This window comes from Rhinolophus sinicus, linkage group LG02 (genome assembly GCF_036562045.2).
Source record: "Rhinolophus sinicus isolate RSC01 linkage group LG02, ASM3656204v1, whole genome shotgun sequence".
NCBI classification, from domain to species: Eukaryota; Metazoa; Chordata; class Mammalia; order Chiroptera; family Rhinolophidae; genus Rhinolophus; species Rhinolophus sinicus.
Genome location: NC_133752.1, coordinates 196,876,294 through 196,896,355, shown reverse-complemented (window position 1 = coordinate 196,896,355; position 20,062 = coordinate 196,876,294). Strand labels below are relative to the sequence as shown.

General features: G+C 55.1%; 1 protein-coding gene across 3 annotated transcripts in view; it reads left to right on the top strand.

Moving 5' to 3' along the window:
- The window catches only part of PHF21B (PHD finger protein 21B), an 84,182-nt gene that overhangs the window by 26,155 nt on the left and 37,965 nt on the right, over positions 1 to 20,062 (top strand). The window lies entirely within an intron of this gene.

Sequence of the window (20,062 nt, the reverse complement as noted above, 5' to 3'; positions counted from 1 at the left end):
CTGCGATGGCACTCAGCTTTGCTTGGTGCTCTGAAAACGGTCCTCCTGGTTAGAAAACGCTTTGTGCTATTGAGGGGCAGGGGCCCCTTTACACAACACAAGTGGGTCTGGCACATGTGTCTCTGAAGCGTCCAGTTAGCTGAAAGGTAGTCAAAGGGGCCGGGGAGAGCAGGGCAGGGCAGGAGGCACCAGACCAGTCCTGCTTGTTGGAGCCATGTGACCAGACTCTTCACACATTTTCGAGGCTGGCTGGTAGGGCTGGGGGCGCACAGGAGCCCCACGGTGGCTCTGCCAGGCACCTGCTTATCCACCACCTGCACTTCCTGCTCAGGACCAGCCCCACGGAGACAAGAGGAGTGAGGCCAGGCAGGCCTCATCCTCGTGGTGGGGCCGCTGGAGGGAGGAAAGGGGTCTCAGCCAGAAGCGTGGACCACTGACCCTCAGTCCTTGGAGAGAAAGGTGTCTAAATGCACTTTGCGGGGTAGGGAGGTGGTGGTGCTGGTGGTGGTGGCTTCTGGAAGTGTCTCTACTCTCTTTTCTCAATGAAATGAGAAACAGAGCCTTCAGCCGAGCGTGTGGAAGGGGGAGCAGAGGAGAAGGTGGGGAGTCATCGTTCAGGAGAGCCAGCCAGGCCGTGACTCTGTGCTGAAAAAGGAAAAGACTGACAGGGAGATCTCTGAGTTCCCTCAGCTTTCAATTCTAGGGCATCTGCTTCTAGTCGCAACAACACTCATTTGTTAATTCACATTTCTTTTTGATGTATCTGTTCAACGACTGGGCACAGAGCAGTGGTATATGATCTAGACTCTCAGGGAACATTATACCGTTAATTGAAACAAATTGGTTGGCACCTATATATCTCCATACAACACTCTGGTCTTATTAAATCTAAATCATATTCACACTTGCATTTGAACTGTAAACCCAGCGTGGGTGGAAGAATGCCTGCTGTTTGAAGAGTTATCTTTCTTTCTCCTCCAATCTCTGCTTTGATTTGACGTACACTGTTCAACATCAGGCCACATCTGTGGGACTTGGTGACAAGGGCCCAGAAGTGACTGGCTGTGGGCAAAGTGCATTTGTCTAGCGTTAGAGCGCATGTAAGTGGTGTGGATGTAGGACTTGGTGCCGTATGGCGTTACACATTCGGGTATGTGGGTTGTGTACCTGAAATCACAAGCCCGGGTCCCATCAGGGCGTGTTTACACTATGTCCTTACACACACATGCGTTTACAACATCGCACACCAGGGCCAAGAATGGAACTGATGTTTCTCTCCTGTCTGTTGTCATAACTGCTGTGGCTCCAACCCAAAGCTTTAGTGCTTCTGAGCAAGGAGGGGTCAACCTGGTCCAGGGGTCCAGGGACACAAACCCCACCCCCAAGCTCCAGACTTGGCTGGCTTCTCAGTGTCCAAAACATAGGCACCTAGCTGTGTTTTTGCATTTAATTCTACCTGTGTTATCCTTTCCTGCGTTCTCCTAGCTTATTCCTGCTAATCCCTTAAGAACTGACTTGGCACCTCCTCCTCCGAGGAGCCTTCCCTGACTTCACAGTGCTGGCCTAGGTCTTCCTCAGCTGGTTGCACAGCTCTGGGAGCAGGAGCCATGCAGCCCCCACCCCAGCCATGCAGTGCCCCACCCCACCTCTCACCATGTCTTGCCAAAGCTGGCAACACAGTAAGTGCTTGATATCTGTTAATTGTGTTTCAGATTGGTTACCTTCCCCTTTCCTCAGCCACACATGAGAGGATTCTCCTCCAATCCTCACTGTGAGAACCTGATGGGGTTTCTGGAGTTAAAACCCACGAAACTGTGGGGTCCCCTTAGAATGGTCCCCTAGGCATTTTTAACTCTCAAGCTAGACCACACAGTGCCCTCAGCAATTCGCTGAAGTTACCACTTAAGCATTCTTACCAGAACCTGGTTCTTGCGGCTTCCACTCACCTAAGCTGTGATTCTCTGTGGCCGCCAAGCAACCTCTTGCCTCCTTCCCCCTGCCTCCCTCCCTGCCTCCTCCCAGGCCTTCCTCCCCCTGCCTCCCTCCACCTGGTCTGCCAGGTCCCAGGCCTGTGCTAGTGCCGAGGAGTTGTCTGTGTAAGGATTTCCCTGCCTCGGACAGACACTCACATAGCTCCTGTGCACACTGCTGTGGGGAGAGAAAGGGCTGGGATGGTCCTGGTCCCAGGAGAAGATCAGCCCCCCAGGGCCAAACGTGCTCTGTCAGTGTTTGTTGACTGACTAAGTGAGAATTTGTGAGTGTGGGGCCTGTGCCCTGCTCTGCCCAGCACATCCGAGCTGCCCCACGCGGAGGGGTCTGGGCTCAACACGGTGACCCATGAGAGCCGCCACCGCTTCCTCCATTTACTCGGGAAGCTAGGAAGCCGTCTCAGCCAAGACTAGGTTCCAGACTTCTTTGGCTTTTCCGATCTTTTCCCCTTTACCAAAAGGATAAAAATGCACAATAGGCCAAAATGTCCAAATCTATAAGTCATTATACATTTTTCCCAAAATAAAAGAAGAAATATTAAAGAAAGAAAAAGTTCTTAATCACCTTTCATATTTTCATTAACGACATCAAAGCGATTAGGTCTGGAAAAACCAATCTGAATCATAGTCATGGGGAAGAAGGTGAGCAGGCTTGTGGAGTAATTTGAATTTCAAAGGCAGGCCTTTATCTCGCATTACTGTTTTCTGCTGTGAGGGCTCCCCCAGGACCCAGCTGTGCCCGCCACTAGGGGAGCCGTGAATCTGAACAAACGTGCCATCCCTGCTCACTTGAAAGAGCTCAGTGCCTGCGGTGTGTGGGCAGCCCCACTGTGAGCCCACGGTACCCTCTTCCTCTCACCCACCCCGGGATTCCCATGCTTTGTGCCGCTGAGCCTGCTTCCATGTTCATTTATTTGGCAGCAGCTGTGGGGCACCTGTTGCCGCCTGGCTCTGCACTGGGCCAGGTGGGGTGCAAGGTGTGTAAGGCGGAACCCACCCTTAGGACGCTCTCTGTCCTGCGGGGAGGCAGACCCAGCCTGCATGGGAAGGGTTGGCACAGACTCCAGTCACAGCACGCAGTGATCCGGAGGACAGTGTCCCCTGGGTCCGTCTGGGGGTGGGGGTGGGGGCGGGTGGGCCTGTTCTCCAGTGGATGGGACAGTGTGGGGGCAGAGCCAACCGTGGGCCAGGCCCTTCTCAGCTGCAGAAAGGCACTGGGAAATCCTGGCGTCAGTCAGAGCTGTGTAGGGTCATTCAGGCGTCTGTAGGCAGCTGGGGCCATAATGGGGGGACGCATATAATGGCTCCACTTCCGCCAAAGCTGGGCATGCCAGAGAAGAAATGTACAGCTTCTCCCCATCTTCCTGACTCGAGGGTTTACTGTGTGCGTGCATGTGCATGTGTGTGATGCAGGATGCCTCAGGCACACCAGCCCCCGAGTCCAGCCAGACCTGATTGGTCCCAAAAGAAGCTGAGATCCTGCAACCAGTTCAGTGCATGGAGTGGGGCTGTGTACCAGGCACCTGCTTTCTTTTATTACCTAGAAAATGGCAAAAAAAATTCAAGGGAGGTCCTCTTGCAGATGGCTCGTCAGGTGAGAGGTGTGGCAGGGCGTGGCAGGCATGACACTGAACAGGCTTTGTCAGTGGTGGCAGGTGACAGTGACTTAAGGTTACAAATGAGGGAACTGAACACTGGGAAGTGACTCTGCAGGTGTATTTGAAACCCCTTCCTGTCTGGTCGGGCCCTGGAGGCAGGGACGGGAACACTTGGAGGGAGGCGGGACAGTCCCCAGAGCTGATCTGAGCATGGGTTGCGTCAGCGTGGCCAGGGGAGCTTCCACCACACAGGCGCCCAGCCCCATCTTTGCCCACTGAGCCCACGACTCGAGGGAGGGCTTGAGAATGAGGCCTGGGAGTTGCTGCTGTGGCCGGTGGCAGCAGTGCAGGGGCTGCTGTCTGCGCTGAGACCTGGCCTGCCCTGCACAGGTCAGAGGTGAGTCAGCCTGCAGGTGTGGCTGGGGTCACGCCAGCCTTGCTGCTATACTGACTTTGCTTAAGGGGTAGTGCGCCTTGGGTGGGCCATTGGCATTTGTGCAGCTGCACATCTGGAGTGGGGGTGTGAGGCTCTCGCCCTGCACACCTGAGCCTGCCTGGGCCAGCCCTCACCTGGCACCGTTGCCTTTGGTGTTGCTGCTCTGGTTGACTAGCATCTCCTCGATGGCTCTGCTGAATGGACTAGGAGTGGCTGGAGTCTGCCCTGGCAAACGTGTGCAGAAAAGGATGCCCCTGCCATCCCCGCAGAGCAGGTCACGTGGCCAGCCCTGCTTCCAGGGGTGGGGAAGTAGAGAGTCACATTGCCCAACTGGTTTTGCCATCAGGCCCCTGCTAATCTTTCCCCCCAAGGGAAGCATGTTGGGCTGGGAGGCAGAGATGCCATCCAGCTTTCTGCTGAGCCCGGCGTGTGGTCTCGGGCTGGCTGCTTAGCCTCTCTGGGCTCTGGTTCCTCAGGTATCAAACACTGGGGTGGGGCTGTGAGCTCCAGGCCTTTGCAGAGCTCACCTCCGGTGGTTTCATGAGATGACCAGCTTTGGTAGGACAAGGATGACAGAGCGATGACCCTGAAGGCTTTCCAGAGCTCATGGAGGAAGGAAACAAGGTGCAAGTCTCAGCTTTGACACTGAGTAGCTGGATATCCTTGCGCCAGTTACTTAACCTCTCTGTGCCTGCATTTCCTCATCTGTAAAATGGGGACAACAGACACCCTTGGAGGACTATGGCAGGGAGCAAGTGAGATAGTGGGGATTCAGCACTGTAATAGCCCCGTACAAACGTTGGACTTTATTATTTTTATTAAACATGAACTGGGTCCTCAGCCTTTCTCACACCTAACCTGTTATCAGGAAGTAGCTCCACTTTTCAGTTGGTGAAGGATGCCCAGCCCCTCCTGACACCACAGCTCCTGCAGCTTTCCTGGCCTCTGATGACAGTGGGCATGCGGGCGGTGGGGAACCTGTGGGGGAACCCACAGTTGTTTGTGCCACTGGCTGTGGGGTGGCCTTAGTGCTGGAAACAAGCTTTGTTCTGGGGATCTGCTAACTGACGTGAGCAGGGCCAGGCTGGCCCATCATGCTCTGACTCTGTGTCACTTAGCTCCATGAAGCCACAGGAAGTGTCCATGTCCGGGTCCTTTAGTGCAGCGGGCTAAGGGTATCCAGGAGCTGAGTGTAGTTTAGTGCCAGAAACAAATGAACATCACAGCGATGGGAACGTGTCAAAGGGACACAGAAGCCAACTCAGCCAGCTCCTGTGGCCCCAGTGGGGACAGTCGGAGCAACAAAACGTACTATTGGGTTGTAACCCAGAGTATAAAATGGGTCCATACTGATAGAAAGACGTGATTAAATAACTGAGGGAGAAGAGGCAAGCCTCCCACACGGGATTCCACGTAAATCACGTAGATACTCTGCCCTCCGGGAGGCAAGGTGTGACGCCCACCCCGTAGACATGTGAGCTGCACGTGGTGGCTTCCTTGCAAAGAGGGCAGTGTAGACAGGAGGGAGTGGGGAACTTGACCGTGGAGAAGCCTGGTGGACAGACCTCAGCCAGGTGACCAAGGTCAACGTCACACTGTTCAGGCTTACTGACAGCTCAGTGTCTGAGGTGATGAGAGGGGCACTTCCCCTCCGCAGTCTTCCTCCCAAACCCATGACCCTGGTCTAAGCCTGAGAAAAACATCAGACAAATCCCAGCTGAGGGGCATCCTACGAAATTCCTGCCCAATCCTCAAAACTGCCAGGTCACCCAAAACGGGGAAACCTGAGAGACTGTCACAGCCCGGAGGGGCTAAGGAGACACGACAACTAGATGTCATGTGGGAGCCTAGATGGAAAGGACGTTAGGTACAGACTAAGGAAACCTGAATAAAATGTGGGCTGTAGTTAACAATAGTGTATTGGTGACGTTGGTTCCTCGTGGAGACATGTGTGCAGATGCCTGAGAGGTTCACAGCCGGCGAACACCGTGGGGCGTTTGGGAACTCGGCAGTGTCTTGGCAGCTTCTCCTAAGTCCAAAACTAATCTAAAATGAGAAGTTTTTCTCCAACACATTTTTAAACAGTATTCAGGAGCTTGCAAGCAACTTTGCTGCTCTCCACGGTGGCCGAGCGTCCGCTCCTGCTGGTGGTGCCTGTGCAGAGCGTGTTGACGGTGACCCCTGAGCAGGAGGCACTCCCACTCCAGGGGACGCAGACCGCACATTCCCGCGTTCCCTTGGGGACCTCCCTGGGGAAGAGGAGGGGGGTCCAGTTGTCTTGCGCGTGTGTGGAGACGTGGTCACCTTTGCTTTCGTACTTTCTGGGTGTGTACAGACACTGAATGTGCGAGGGGCGGGGGAGGATGGCTGAAGCCTGGTGAGTCTGGTGGAGGGCATGCTGGCACCCCTTCACACAGTGGGCGCCACTCCTGGGCCGCCTTTGCACCTACTGGGCCGCCCAGCCGCCCCGGTTCAGAATGACTATACTTTTATTGGGTCTTTGCTGGTGGCTGCGGCAGGTGGCAGCAGTGTTCCTATGCTGGGGCCGTGACGCTCACGTAGAGCTGGCAGGGTCAGTGGCTTGCCACAGCTGCCTTTACCTTGGGCCCCCAGGGACAGGGTGGCAGGGTCCAGGCTCAGGGGCACAAGATCCCTTTTTGTCTCCTCCCTCCCACCTGACTTGTACCTGTGGTCCTCCCCACCTGCTTGGGCGTTCTGAGGACAGTGGCTCGGCCGGTCTGTCTCCAGTGCCCAGGCCAGCCCTTCCCACGTGGACGCAGGTGCGACCAGAGACTTCTGTGAGACCGGCCTGTTCAGGAGCAGGAACCAGCTCGTTTCCCCTACCCCCCCCCCGCCCCTGTCCCTCTGTGGGTCGTGTGGCCGTGGGCGAGGGACTGCTTCTCCCTGAGGCTCAGGCTTGTCTGTGAGGGGCTGAACCACAGTGTCCACAACCGCGCTAGGCCCACCGGAGTTGCTGAGAAGGGCTGGGCTGGGCCAGCTCCTGAACTCAGTGTCTGCACGGTGCTGGAAAGAGGCGGGGGCCTCCCCGGGTGAGCACACGTCCTGCGTCCAGGGCAGGTCAGGACACAGCTGGGGGCGGATCCATGGAGTTGGACTTTGCACATCGTTTTTCTAGAAACGTGTGTGTTCTGCTGGCAGGTTTCCGGTCTGCTGAGCTCTCACCTGCCTCAGGTGCTGGAGACCCAGATGAATCCTGTCCCAGGCGCTCCGTTGACAGCAGGAGGGGGCAGGGCTCTGCCCTCCATGGGTGCAGGGATACGGGGAGGCCAGCGCATCTGGCAGCTTTTGAGGAAGGAGCTGGGGTTGACATGGGTCATTGAAGGGCAGCTGCTGTGAGCAAAGGGGCTTTCCAGGCTGAAGGGACTGTAGGAGCGCCCTTTGGAGTTTGTAGAATTGCCCAACCGTGCTCTGTGCCTTTCTGTCTTGCTTAGTTCCACACGAAGACACAGCCCTGCCCTCCATGAGGGGTGGGTGAGCAGGCAGGTGGAGGCAAGGCCTTTGGAAATTGGATTTCTGGATGGGGCTCCATCTCCTGTGGAAAGGAAGAGATGTGTGCAGGGGATGGGCAGCTGTGGGGTGGGGGTGGGGGCGCTGGGGTCCTTGGTGGTCTGCTCAGTGCCCCCTCAGGTAAATGGCTGGTGCTGGCGTCCAGGCTGCTGGGATGGGCCCGTCCACTCGTTGGCCTGGCACCTGGCTGTGGCTCCCAGCTGGTGGGTATTGGGGTAGAGGGGCTGCCTCTGAAGACTGGCCAAGGTCACACTGCTCCAGGGACCATCAGCTGCTTCCATTGCCTGGCTGATAAGAGTCCCCCAAAATAAATTAATCGAGGAGACCCGTTTCTTGTCCAACGTCACATTAGAACATTTGCTGCAGGCAAGAACTCCCCCCAAAGATCTCACCCTGGGAAGTATCTCCCTTTAAAATGTAGTTATTAGTCACTGTGGCTGAAATTAACATAAACACTGGAATGGGGGGGAGGGGCCATGGGCCTGCTGGAGGTTGGAGGCGGGGACTGGACCGCCCAGTGGTCAGGCCTGAGCTCTTAGTGGGAAGGGCCAGTCCAAGGGTGTGGGAGTCAGGGCCATGGGGGCTGCTGAGCCCGGTGAAGCCTGAGGGTGGGACAGGCAGTTAATGGGGACTGAGGTGGACCACATGAGGTCCCCACACTCTCGGACCTGGGGCTCTCAGAAGAGTAATTTGACTGTTGAATGTGTCTCTGGGGGTCTGTGTTTTGAGGAAGATAATGGTAAACCATTGTTCAGGGCAGGCAGAGGGCTGGGGCCTTGGTCAGTAATAATATTGACAAGTATGAGCCCACGCGGCATGTTTACGCACATGCAGCCCTGCATTCGTTTAATCTTCCCAGCTGCCCTGGGAAACACGTGTTCATTGTGTTCAAGGGAATGTGAGGCTGACAGGACGCCTCCCCAACACACAGCTGGACAAGACGGGTGTCCGCCTGTGAGCCCAGGCCGTCTGGCTCTGGGGCCGCTGCCTGCTGCCCGCCAGGCTTTTCTCTATTACAGGGGATTCAGTGATTTGCATTGAAGGCCGGTCACATGTGTTTATAAGTTAGTATTTAAGAATGCCCCGTGGGGCCGGCTTTGGGTGCCGCACTTGGAGAGAGAAGCCGCGAGCAGAGGGCTGGGCTGGGCCCCTTCTCTGAACTCTAGTGGCCTCCCCCTCGCAAGGGTTTCCTGGCTCTGCCCCAGGGCCGGGCCTGTGAGGGCATCAGCCAGACACACCCCCATGGCACCCACAGGGAAAGTCTGAACACCGCTCTGAGCTTTGAAAGCACATTCATACCCCTTATCTCCTTGAGTGTCACCTCTCACTTGGGGTGATGATGACGACGGCCATGACAGTGGTAGCCAAGAAAGGCTTGGAGAAACTGTACGTCGCCATCTTGGGGCCATCAGACCCAGCTCTCTGGTGAGGTCTTCAGAGCAGTCACTTTCTTTCTGGGTAAAAACAAAAATCTGTTGGCATTGGGACAGCAAGAGTCACTGTGTCCTCAACACCCTGCGTGTCGTGTCCTGAAACTGTCCAGTGTGACAGTCACCTTTACTCATCCGTGTGTCTCCTCTCTGGGCCACTGCCAGACAGTGTGAAAATAGACTTGGTGCCCAGGCTCACAGGAGAGTTCACTACTCACTGTCAGACGACGAGAGGGCTGGGAACCCATTTCACAGTTGGCAGAGGGTCCCCGTGGAGGGGGCACTCGGCTTTGAGCCAAGACCTTGAGTCTGTTGCAAGGTGAGACCTGAAGTGGGCCCTTCACCCCCAGAGCACTCGGTTTCCTCATCTGCAGAGTGGATGTGGCAATGACTGCTTCCAGGGGTGCTGAGCGGACCAAGTGGCCATGACTGAGCCGACACTTTGTAAACCACGCACCCCGGGCAGCTCTGAGGAACCGTGGTTAGTGTTATCGTTGCGTCCCCTTGGTGCTTGGAAGCAGAATCCCACAGTGTGTGATCCATGCTGGTGCCAGTAGGGCGTCCTTGGGAGGCGGAGTCCTCTGGCCACATGGCGAGTGGGCTGTCTTCCTCTGCCCCCCCACCTCTGCCCGCAACACTGTTCTGTGAAGTACTTCATCCATTTATGTACCCATCCAATGTCAAGTGTCCCCAGTGAGCAAGACACTGGGTCACGTGTGACCCAGCTTGTATTACGCTTCTCAGGAGAAACAACCAATAGGCTGGAGACTTTACACACACACACACATGTGTGTGTGTTTCTATGAGAGATTTGTTATAGCGAACTGACTCTTGCAGTTATGGAGGCTGAGAAGTGCCAAGGTCTGCAGTTGGCAAGCTGGAGACCCAGGAGAGCTGATGGTGTAAGTTCTGGTGTGAATGCTGGCGGCGCGCGACCCTAGAAGGGCCGATGTTTCACTTTGAGTCCGAAGGCAGGAGGAGACCCATGTCCCAGCAGGAGGCGTTCCCTGTTCCTCAGTCTTTTCCTCTGTTTAGGATCGGATGGGGCCCACCCACACTGGGGAGGGCAGTCCGCTTTACTCAGTCTACAAATGTGAATTTTAACCTCATCCAGAAACACTCTCAGACACACCCAGAATAAAGCTTGACCAAATGTCCAGGCACCCCTCGACTCAGCCAAGTTGACACATAAGATTGACCATCACACAGCTTTTGAGGGGACAGACCTTCAAAAGAGCCAGCAGCTCCAGGCCACGCAGGGCACATTTCCTGGTAGGGGCTGAAAGCCTGGAGAGCCAGAGTGAGTTCCAGCTGGCAGAGGAGCCATTGGGGAAACTGGAAAGGGAGTGACAGGAGGGCGGGCTGTGTCTGCATGATGCTACCGCAGCATGCCGGTGACTGTCTAATTTTGAAGGCAGTGAGGGAACAAAACAAACATGTTTTGACATTATCTTTTAAAGCCAGTATTTGACACTGAAGTTAGTTAGCTGTGGAGGGAAGGGCCATCTTTGTAGCATCAGGACAACTGGAAATAATCAGCAGGACATGGAAAAATACATCCGGGAAGTGGGCCCCTTGGCTCGTGGAGGACTCGGCCTCCAGGGTTTTCTCGGGAAGGTGGCTTTTCGCAGGCAGATGTTTGTTTAGCACTTACTATATGCCAGGCCTTGTGGGAGGCATGGGTGCACAATGATGGATAAACAGTGCCCTTGGAACTCAGTTTGCCTGTGGAGGGGCGTGTGGAGCTGGGCACACAGCGGAGCCTCTGAAACGCTCTCCTGCTGTCCCCGCACAGAGCCCTGGGGCCTCCCACTTCCGGGAGCTGCCCTGGCTTACTTCTGACTCACCCCCCACCTTGCCTTCTCCCCACTTACACCCCATCCCTGCGTCTCCCTGGACACACTGGCCTCTTTCCTACCTCCAGTCTTAAACCATTTCTCTCCTGGGATATCTTTTTCTCCTGTTCACCTGTGCGCCATCCATTCATTTTTTAGGGAGCTTTGGGGGGGGGTATCTTCTATCTGGACCACAGTTAGAAGAGCAGAGAATGGACTCATTGGGGACATCGGGACAAAGGCGTGGAGGCACCAAGGGGCCCAGAAATGAGAGGCTCCATAGCTGAAGCATGAACACAATGCCGCAGCGTGAAACTTGGATCCGGACAAAAGGCCGCCATTTGTAGACTGATGACCCGGCAGAAAGATTCTCGGTGCCTTGTCCTGAAAGGGAAGCAGATAGTCAGCGATCACAGTACATTCAGGGGGCTTATAACAAGGAAAAGACCAAGGCAGAGAACAGATTGAAGAGGATGAGGAGGCCAGGAGAAGCTTCCAGAACTTTCTGTCAAAATCCTCCCAGAAGTCAGACAATATCCAGTATCCAGGAGATCAGAACAGCCTCTGGAAAGAGGAACTGCCAGTGACCAGCAAGAACCACTGGAAAGAGAACACATGATGGTGGAATTGAATCATCAACAGGAGGGTTGGGGGAGCCCTTAAAAAGTAGAAAAAAAAGGTAAATGGAAGGGAATGGATAAGAGGAATTAAGAAAATTGGAGAATCTCTAACTGACTACTAGGAATTCCAGATAAAATGGGGATATTTGTAAAGCAAGACCAAAGAAATAGGAATGTTCTCCGTAACTGCAGGGCACAGGTTTCCAGACTGAAAAGGCCTTCAGAGTTCGCACAACAATGAGGGGTCCACACCACGCATCCCCTTGAAATTCCAGACACAGGCTTTGAATTTGGGGAGTGGGAAAGCATGGTCACTTACTGGAATCTGGAAGCCAGAGCTGCGTGCTCAGAATGCCAGCAGGTAGTGGTCGGCGACCCAGAATCCTGCTTTAAGACATGAGGCGCCTTGGAACTGTGTGTTCACCGGCTGGCTGACTCTCTCAGAAAGCTCCTGGGTCAGATGGCCCACCAGAACAAGGGGATTAGACCCAGAAAAACAGGGGATCTAAGAGTAGGGGAGAGGCCCAGGAGGTTCGAGAGAAAGCCATTCAGGTTGGAGCGAGAAACAAGCTTCTAGAAAAGAAAAACAACTGGCACCTGGTTCTTTATACAGAAGAGGGCTTTGTAATTCAATCAGAGAATTGGGGGAAAATTAGCAACAGGATCTTCAAAAAGCAAGCCAATGAAAACTCGAGACAGAAAAAACAGTTGTGTAGGGGAAGGAGGGTGGACTACTGTGTTTCCCCGAAAATAAGACCTAACCGGAAAATCAGCCCTAGCATGATTTTTCAGGATGACATCCCCGGAACATAAGCCCTGATGCGTCTTTTGGAGCAAAAATTAATATAAGACCCAGTCTTATTTTCGGGGAAACACAGTATTGATGTACTTGCATCATTTAAATACAAATAAAAATTAATTTCAACGCTCCCCTGGGAGGCAGCCTGGAGGATGAGGAGAGGTAAAACACCCATGACCTCACGCACTAGCTCTTCCACGCAGACTAAACAGTGAACTCTGTGTGTGGCCGTGCTGTTAAGGTTTCTCATGTAAATAATCGGGAAAAAAACTTCTAAGAGTCAATACTTGCAGAGTACACAATCCAGTTCTTAACCCACAAAAGGGCTCAACACATACTGCTCGGCCGTGTTCTCAGCCTGGTGTGTGGAAAGGGTGGTCCCTTTGCACCAGAGGCCAGGGGCCAGGCCAGGCGGTGGCTGTGGGCCAGCGGAAGCGTCCTGGGAGGTGGGCTTGTGGGTTGGGGGCAGACCAGGGAGGAGTGAGCGCAGAGGGGAGGGCTGTGCTCAGCGGTGGCTGTGGACCACAGTGGGGACAGCAGCAGCCACCAGGTCCAGGGGCCCCCGGGGTACAGTTCCCACCGGTGGAAGGAGGACATGGGGTGATGCTGTTCTCAGGAGAGCCCTTCCTCCAGTCCCAGCCCTGGGAGACCAGGGAGGGAGGTCAGAGGACCACTGCTTGGCACGACCACCCTTCTCCTATTTCTCTCTGTTTCTAAAGAAGGCCTTGTGAATTCCCCGAGTGGGAACCACGGCCCTGGGCGGGCCCAGCAGCCCTGGGGCAAGCTCCCTGCCACCTGGGTTTGCCCCAAGCACCACGTGGGGGTCCCCCCAGGCCTCCACCCCAGACAAATCTCAGTATCTCTGCCATTAAACAATGGCTGAATTGCCACCTGCAATGAGTAAATTAAATATTGACGATTTCATTGACTGTTAGATTTAATTTGGAGCCATCTTGCTGGGCTGTAATGGGGCTGGAGATGACTTACTCTTTAATCCTGGCTGTCATCCCGTTAAGAGTTGAGTAATGAGGAAAAGATGTACTTGTCGGGGCGAGGAAGCCCTGACTCTCGGGCCCAGGTCAGGCCTTCGCCCCATAAATTTGGCGCGGGGCGGTTGGGGCTGCTCTCTGGACAGCCCTCCTCTCTGTCCTTCCGGCTCAGCTCCTCCCCCAGGTAACATTTAGACGCCTTGCTTTGTTTCCCACGGGGGAGCCTGGGTCTCCAGCTGTCCCGGCGGCCGTGGGGACTTTGCTCCTCGTGAGGTGCATGCAGCGTGTGTTCAGTGCTGCTCGTGAGTGCTGTCGGGGGTGCTGTCGGGACTGAGATGCTCGGTGCCCTTCCTTGTAGGCTCCTGACGCCGCGGGAGGGAGGAACACCTGGCACCAGCAGGGGCTCGTGGGAACCTAGGTCACTCTCCTTATCTGCAATGTTAACAAATAGTTGTTGAGTGCTGACCATGGGCCAGGGTCAGTTCCAAACACCGTCCATGTATCTTCTCGCTCAGTGGTCATAACACGGGTCATGATTACCTGGATGGGGAACTGAAGCCCAAGGAGGTTCAGGGACTTGCTGAGGTCACACAGCCGAGGAGTGGTGACAGAAATCTGAGCTGGTGCTGACCAGGGACCGAACCACCACTCTCTGTCCACTCAGGCCTGACCCAGCTGGCGTGTTGGGCAGTGAGTGGTCCACACTGTGGGTGCTCGGGCTTAGCTGTGGGCTGGAAGCGCCATCCAGGCCGCCCGCCCTCCCGCCCCTCGGCACTCTGTCCCCATGCTCCATCCCTCGCACCTCCTTGCCTGGACTTCCCTTTTCTTCTCCCTGGGGAGCAGAACCCCCTGCCGTCAGTCAGGTTCTGCCCCATTCCTCCAAGGCCCAGTGCCCGGCAAGAAACTGGCCCTGCAGCTGCCCCTGCAGTCAGGCAGGATGGAGTCTTCATTACTGTCCCAAGGTACATGCTTGGGTCCAGTGGATCTGGTATCTGAAGGCCGGTCTAGCCAGTTCAGCTGCCTTCTTGCTGTGTGGCCTTGAGCAGGTCACTTCACCTCTCTGAGTCTATTTCAAAAGACGTTAATATGGTTAAGAATCCTTAGCCCACACTATTGCTTGGAGGAGTAGCTGAGAAGGACTAATAGTAATAACAGCAGCTCCCACTTACTGAGCCTGTGCTCCGTGTTGGAGTTTGTCCTGGCTGTGTCACATGCCTTCTCTCTAGTCCTTACAAAAGCCCTGCCATGTAGACGGCGGGGAAATGAGGCCCAGGGGGTTCTGTGTCCCTCGGGTGTTGAAAGACAGCGCTGGGTCTGTGGGATCGCTCAGCCCAGGCCCTGAGCTCCATCGCCGCGTGCATGGTCCACGCTGCCCTCGTCTAAAGGTCCCAGTCCCCCAGAAGGAGCCTTCTCTGTTCCCAGCTTCCTCGGTGCCACTTAGGTGTTTGCATTCACAAAGTGAGGGCCCCCTCTGCACATCCCGCCCAGCACGTGGCAGCCAGCCTGGGTTCTGACTTCATTGGGTTTCACAGTAGCTGGTCAGTGGGTGAGCTGCCCCTCTGGGGCCGCCTCTTCCTCCTGAATGGGGTGGCTTTGTTTGACCTCCCAGTGGCCCCTGAATCACTACTGGCCCCAGAAAGAAATGCACCCGTCACACACATTACATGCAATGGAATGCTGGACACGTCATCCTTGCTTAGCTGGGGTGTTGACAGATGTTCCTGAAAAAGGGCCAGAGAGCATGTCTCCTCAGCTCTGTATTCCTTGGGGCCCCTTTCATAGCTCCGTAACAGCCAGTGCAGGGGACAGCAGCCAGGGACAGCACAGGAAGGGTGGCAGCACCGTGTCCCAATACAGCTTCATTTGGGGACACTGAAAGGTGACTCATAGAATTTCCACACAGCACAAAGGATTCTTCCTTTGACCTCCCCCCTCTCCCCATTTAAAAATTCCTAGCTGTGGGTCATACAGAAACAGACCATGGGCCAGAGTTGACCCGGGGCCGTAGAACCTGATTGGCCTTCCAAGGAGCTGAGCGAGCTGAGCCGTCCTTGTTAAAAACAAAAGGAGCAGGGCCGGCCTGGTGGCTCAGGCAGTTAGAGCTCCATGCTCCTAACTCTGAAGGCTGCCGGTTCGATTCCCACATGGGCCAGTGGGCTCTCAACCACAAGGTTGCTGGTTCAACTCCTCGAGTCCCGCAAGGGATGGTGGGCTCCGCCCCCTGCAACTAAGATTGAACATGGCATCTTGAGCTGAGCTGCCGCTGAGCTCCCAGATGGCTCAGTTGGTTGGAACACATCCTCTCAACCACAAGGTTGCTGGTTTGACTCCGCAAGGGATGGTGGGCTGTGCCCCCTGCAACTAGCAACGGCAACTGGACCTGGAGCTGAGCTGCGCCCTCCACAACTAAGATTGAAAGGATAACAACTTGACTTGGAAAGAAGGCCAGGAAGTACACACTGTTCCCAAGTAAAGTCCTGTTCCCCTTCCCCAATAAAATCTTTAAAAAACAAACAAACAAACAAACAAAAACACACCTTCTTTAAAAAAAAAAGACCCCCCCAAAAAAAACCACAAAAGGGGCAGATTCTGATTCAGGTTTTCTCATGTTCTCCCCCTGCAGGGTCCACAAGTGTAGTGGGGGAGGGTGTGAACTGACGGGGTGACTTGGGGCAGATTGATGGACCTGGTACTTGAAAAGGGCTGTTGTGGCCTTTGGCTCATGATGGTTTTGTGATGTGAGTCATCACGTCCCGGTTACTCTGTAAACCTGACTAGCCCAAGAAAGGCCCAATGGATGTCTGCAGAGAAACGGTGGGGCGGGGGGGGGAATACAAGATAGCAAAGTGTGCCAGGACTTAACACAGAAATACAGCCTTAGGTAGCTCAGGTAGGCTGGGTCGGCGGGAGGGGACAGCTGGGCGCGGGGGCCACAGGGCTTCTTCAATCACTGTAGCTGTTTATCCTAACTGAGCCCCCTGCACACAGATGGGATTCAGAACAGTCACTGAGTGTCTCTGCGACGAAGGTGTTCAGGTCCAGAAAAGAGAGGGAGGAGCAGTGTGTCCTGGTAGCCACAGATTCTGTCCGACTGGCAAGTAGTGAGCAAGCACTGGGCTCTTGCGAAAGTATTTTCCGAGGGGATTTGAAAAAAAAGAAACGATAGCTATTCAACGCACTCAGAAGAAAAACACCTTGGCAGCACTCTCAAAGAGCCCTCCCAGGAAATGTGGACCCTTTCAGGGGCGGGGGAGGCCCTGTGGGTCACACGGCACTGCTGTCGGGTCCTGAGAAGAACCTTGTCTGATGGACTGAAGCTGAAGGAGCCCTGACTCCTGGGAGGAGTGATGCGGGGAGGGTGCCTGGCTGATGGGGGAGGTGGCACCTTCAGAGCCTTTGTTCCAAATTAAATAAGACAGATTCAGAGATGGGAGCCAGCATGACCCAGTGCCAAATCCACACACCTGGAAGCTGCAGGTCTCAGGAGGTGGCTGAGGGCCTCCCTGGGGAGTCTCCTCCTCAGCAGGAAGCCCTGCTCCACTCCCCACCAGGATGCACTGGAAGAGAAAATATTCAGAGATGTTGACTGTGCTGAAAGATCCACTCCAAGGCTGGCATTATGTTGTGAGCAGAGAGACGAATTAATAAATTAAGCAGGAAAAATAAAAAGAAAGGGAACATGGGAAAGTGAGAAGTGAGCACAGCATGAAAACCCAGTGGAGCCTGTGACTAGTTGAGTTGGCATGAGACTCCCATGGAAGCTGCTGCCGTTACATTTTCCAGTTTGGTTTCTAAATTGGTGGAGCTTGTGCTTAAAACAAAACAAACTGGGAAACCACCCCCAGAGCTAGCAAGTGCCTCCTGTCCCGGGGTGGGGGGTCAGACCCACAGGAGCGTCTTTGGGGTCCTCTGTCCACGTGCAGGGTCCTGTGGGGACCTTCTTGTCTGACTCCAGTGTGTGTGGGCTCCTGGCACCCTGCCCTCCCAGGGCTGCTGAAAAGGAAACCCTCGGTGTCTGGGGGAGGAGCTGAGTCTGTAGGGCGGCTTCCTAAGGGCTGACTGTGGGGGGCCCTGAGAGTTCGCAGTGTCCCCCAGACTCCAAGCTCACTGTGTCGTGGAGTGAAGGAATGAGTGAGTGACAGGCCGAGGGAGGGCAGTGATGGGCAGAAGGCACAGCGCCTGGTGACGAGGAATGCAGCACCTTCCCACCCCACCCCCACTGGCACTGGAGAGTTCTGGTCCCACTGGGAGGCCTCAGCCCTCAGGGAACCCCGGGATTTGGGTGCATCCAGGCTGGCCCCTCGTACTTGTCACAGCTACCAGCCAAAGTCCAGGAAAACAGGGGCCGCTTACCCCTCCCATCCTGCCAGCAGTATTTGGGGGGATCTCAGAGCCCCCATCGCTGCCTGTCCCCCGCCCCCCACTCAAGCCCTCCGGGTGGTGATAATTTCCCTGAGGCTCAGGTGCACAAACCTAAGTCGGGTTTGGGGCCAGGGCCTCCAGCGGGGAGACAGAACCATGCTGCTGGCTGCTGTCCTGGGTGCTGACCTCTGTCCTGGGTGCTGGCCCACATTCATCCTCGGAGCTGGTGATTCCCCAGGAAGCAGAAGCTTTGTAAACTCGGTTCATATTCGAGGGTGCGGAGGAGCTCAGGTTCCAGGTGTATGTCTGCATGTGAAGCCCTGAACCTCACATTGAGCTGCCTGAGTGAAGTCGCCTCATTTCACAGGGGGGAGGGGTACAGGCCCCAAGTAGAGCCACAGAGGCGCCTGGGTCAGGCCCATGTCCCCCACTTCCACTGGCTCCTGTGAATACCAGGTTGTCCTTCTTTCTGGGGACAGCAAAGAGCCTGCGGGCTTCCTAACATAAGGAGAAATATGAGGAAATAATTTACAAGTGAACTAGAGCTTAATAAACCCCAGGACTTCCCAAGCACCGCACATGCTCTGGGAGCCTTCCCACTCGTTTTATTTAAGTGCAGTACCCCGAGGAGCCAGTCACCTCATGGTCACCAGCAATTTACAGGCAATTCAGGCAGGAGAAGGGATGGGGACAGACTGTTATCAGCACCTTCTAGAGGCGTAGTCAGCCCTTTATGCAGAAATCTTCTACCAGGTCAGCATACTCTCCAGTTTATGGAGGAGGAAACTGAGACACAGAGTCGGGACATGGACCAAGGTACGAACAAGTGTGTGACATGAGGTCCTGCTTTGCCTGACTGCAGAGCCTGGACGCTGCCTTTCCCCAAGTCCTTCTTTCCATGTCCGTGACTTTATTTCTAGCTTCAGAACATAACATCCTCGCGAAGTGGGCTGGCAAGGGGTTTGTTATTCCTCGACCCGGCCCTGCAGACAGTCTTCCCAAGCAGACATCCCCATGGTGTCCCATGATGCACTGCTATTGATGGGGGACCCAGAATGTGCCGACCTAACCCCGTCTCACTGGCTTGCTGGTTGGCAGGCAGGGTTCAGAGGCCGGGTTTGGCCGCATATCTTACGTGATGGTCAGTAAATTTCCTAGCTCTGCTGATGCCTGCCTGTGAGTCCCCAGTTTGTCCCCGCACTGAGGCACTAATGCAAACATGCTGTTCATGGCCGGGCCTTGGCCAGCTCCTCCTGGCCGCCCACATTAAGTCATGATAGCTCTCAGAATCCAGAGGGTCTTTAGATGACTGGGGAGGAAGCACAGCTTGCAATGGATTTAGAGGTGAATATGACATCAGAGGCTGGAGTCTTGGTGCTTCCCAGTGTGGGTGACCAGCCCCTGGGAGGCCATCCAGGCACCTCACGCCCCAGAAATGAGGTGCATGTGAAAATGAAGCCTATTTCCCTTGAAGAGATGTTTTCAGCTTCTGCACAGAGCACATTCACTGTCAAAGTTATAACAGCCTGATTATGCAAGCGCTAGATCGACACTGCCTGATGCTTTGGAAAGATGACGCTTGGGTGCACAGCCCTTCGCAGTCTGCAAAACGTCCTCCCAACCCACATTGCACTTGATGCTTACTGGACAGCGGTGGTGTAATTCCCATTTCACAGATGAGGAAATGGAGGCTCACGGGCTCAGCATGTTAATGACGATGAATAATAAGTAAGGGGTCAGAGGACCAGGAGCCCCGCATGCCCACCTCCAGGGCTCCCGGATCGTTCCTTCATGGAGTCAGACCCTTCGCATTGGACCTCAGTGATCGGACACTCCAGCCCCACCCCATCCTACAAATAGAGAGCTGAAGTCCAGCCAGGGTAAAGGGTTTGCTGGACTTGAAGCAGGCCCCTGCACACCCTCCCCCTGGATGTTCGAAGATGTGTGTAGCTCCCTGGGAAGCTTGGGTGGTCCTGCCGTCCACATGGCTGCCCCTTGGGTCTCAGCTTTTGGGTCTCAGCTCAGAGCCCAGGCTTTGTCCGAGCTGTGGGCACCTTCCTCCCACCCTGAGCCTTTGCGGTGGGTTCTCTGGGCCACATGCCTCTTAGAACAGTCTGGAGCAATCACAGTCTTTGGTCAGGCTGCCTGGTTCAGACTCGGCTCCCTTCACCTCGCAGCTTGGGCATGTCACTAACCTCAGTTTCTCCGTATGTTGAATGGGGATGAAAACAGTACCTTCTTGCAGGTAGTCATGGGAATGAAATCAGCTGCACCTGTCATGGGCCTAGACCAGAGTTGGGCCCAGGACAATTGGTCAGCGTGCCTGGTGTCCTGGTGGCTGTTCTCTTGCCCCTGGGTTCTGTGCTCTGGGGTCCTGGTGCTGAGAGTAGCCCTCCGAGGCCCTGCCAAGCCTGGGAAGCTGGCAGGGTCAGTCCTCTCCCTTCAAATGCTGCTGGCTCACCCTGTCCAGAGACCAG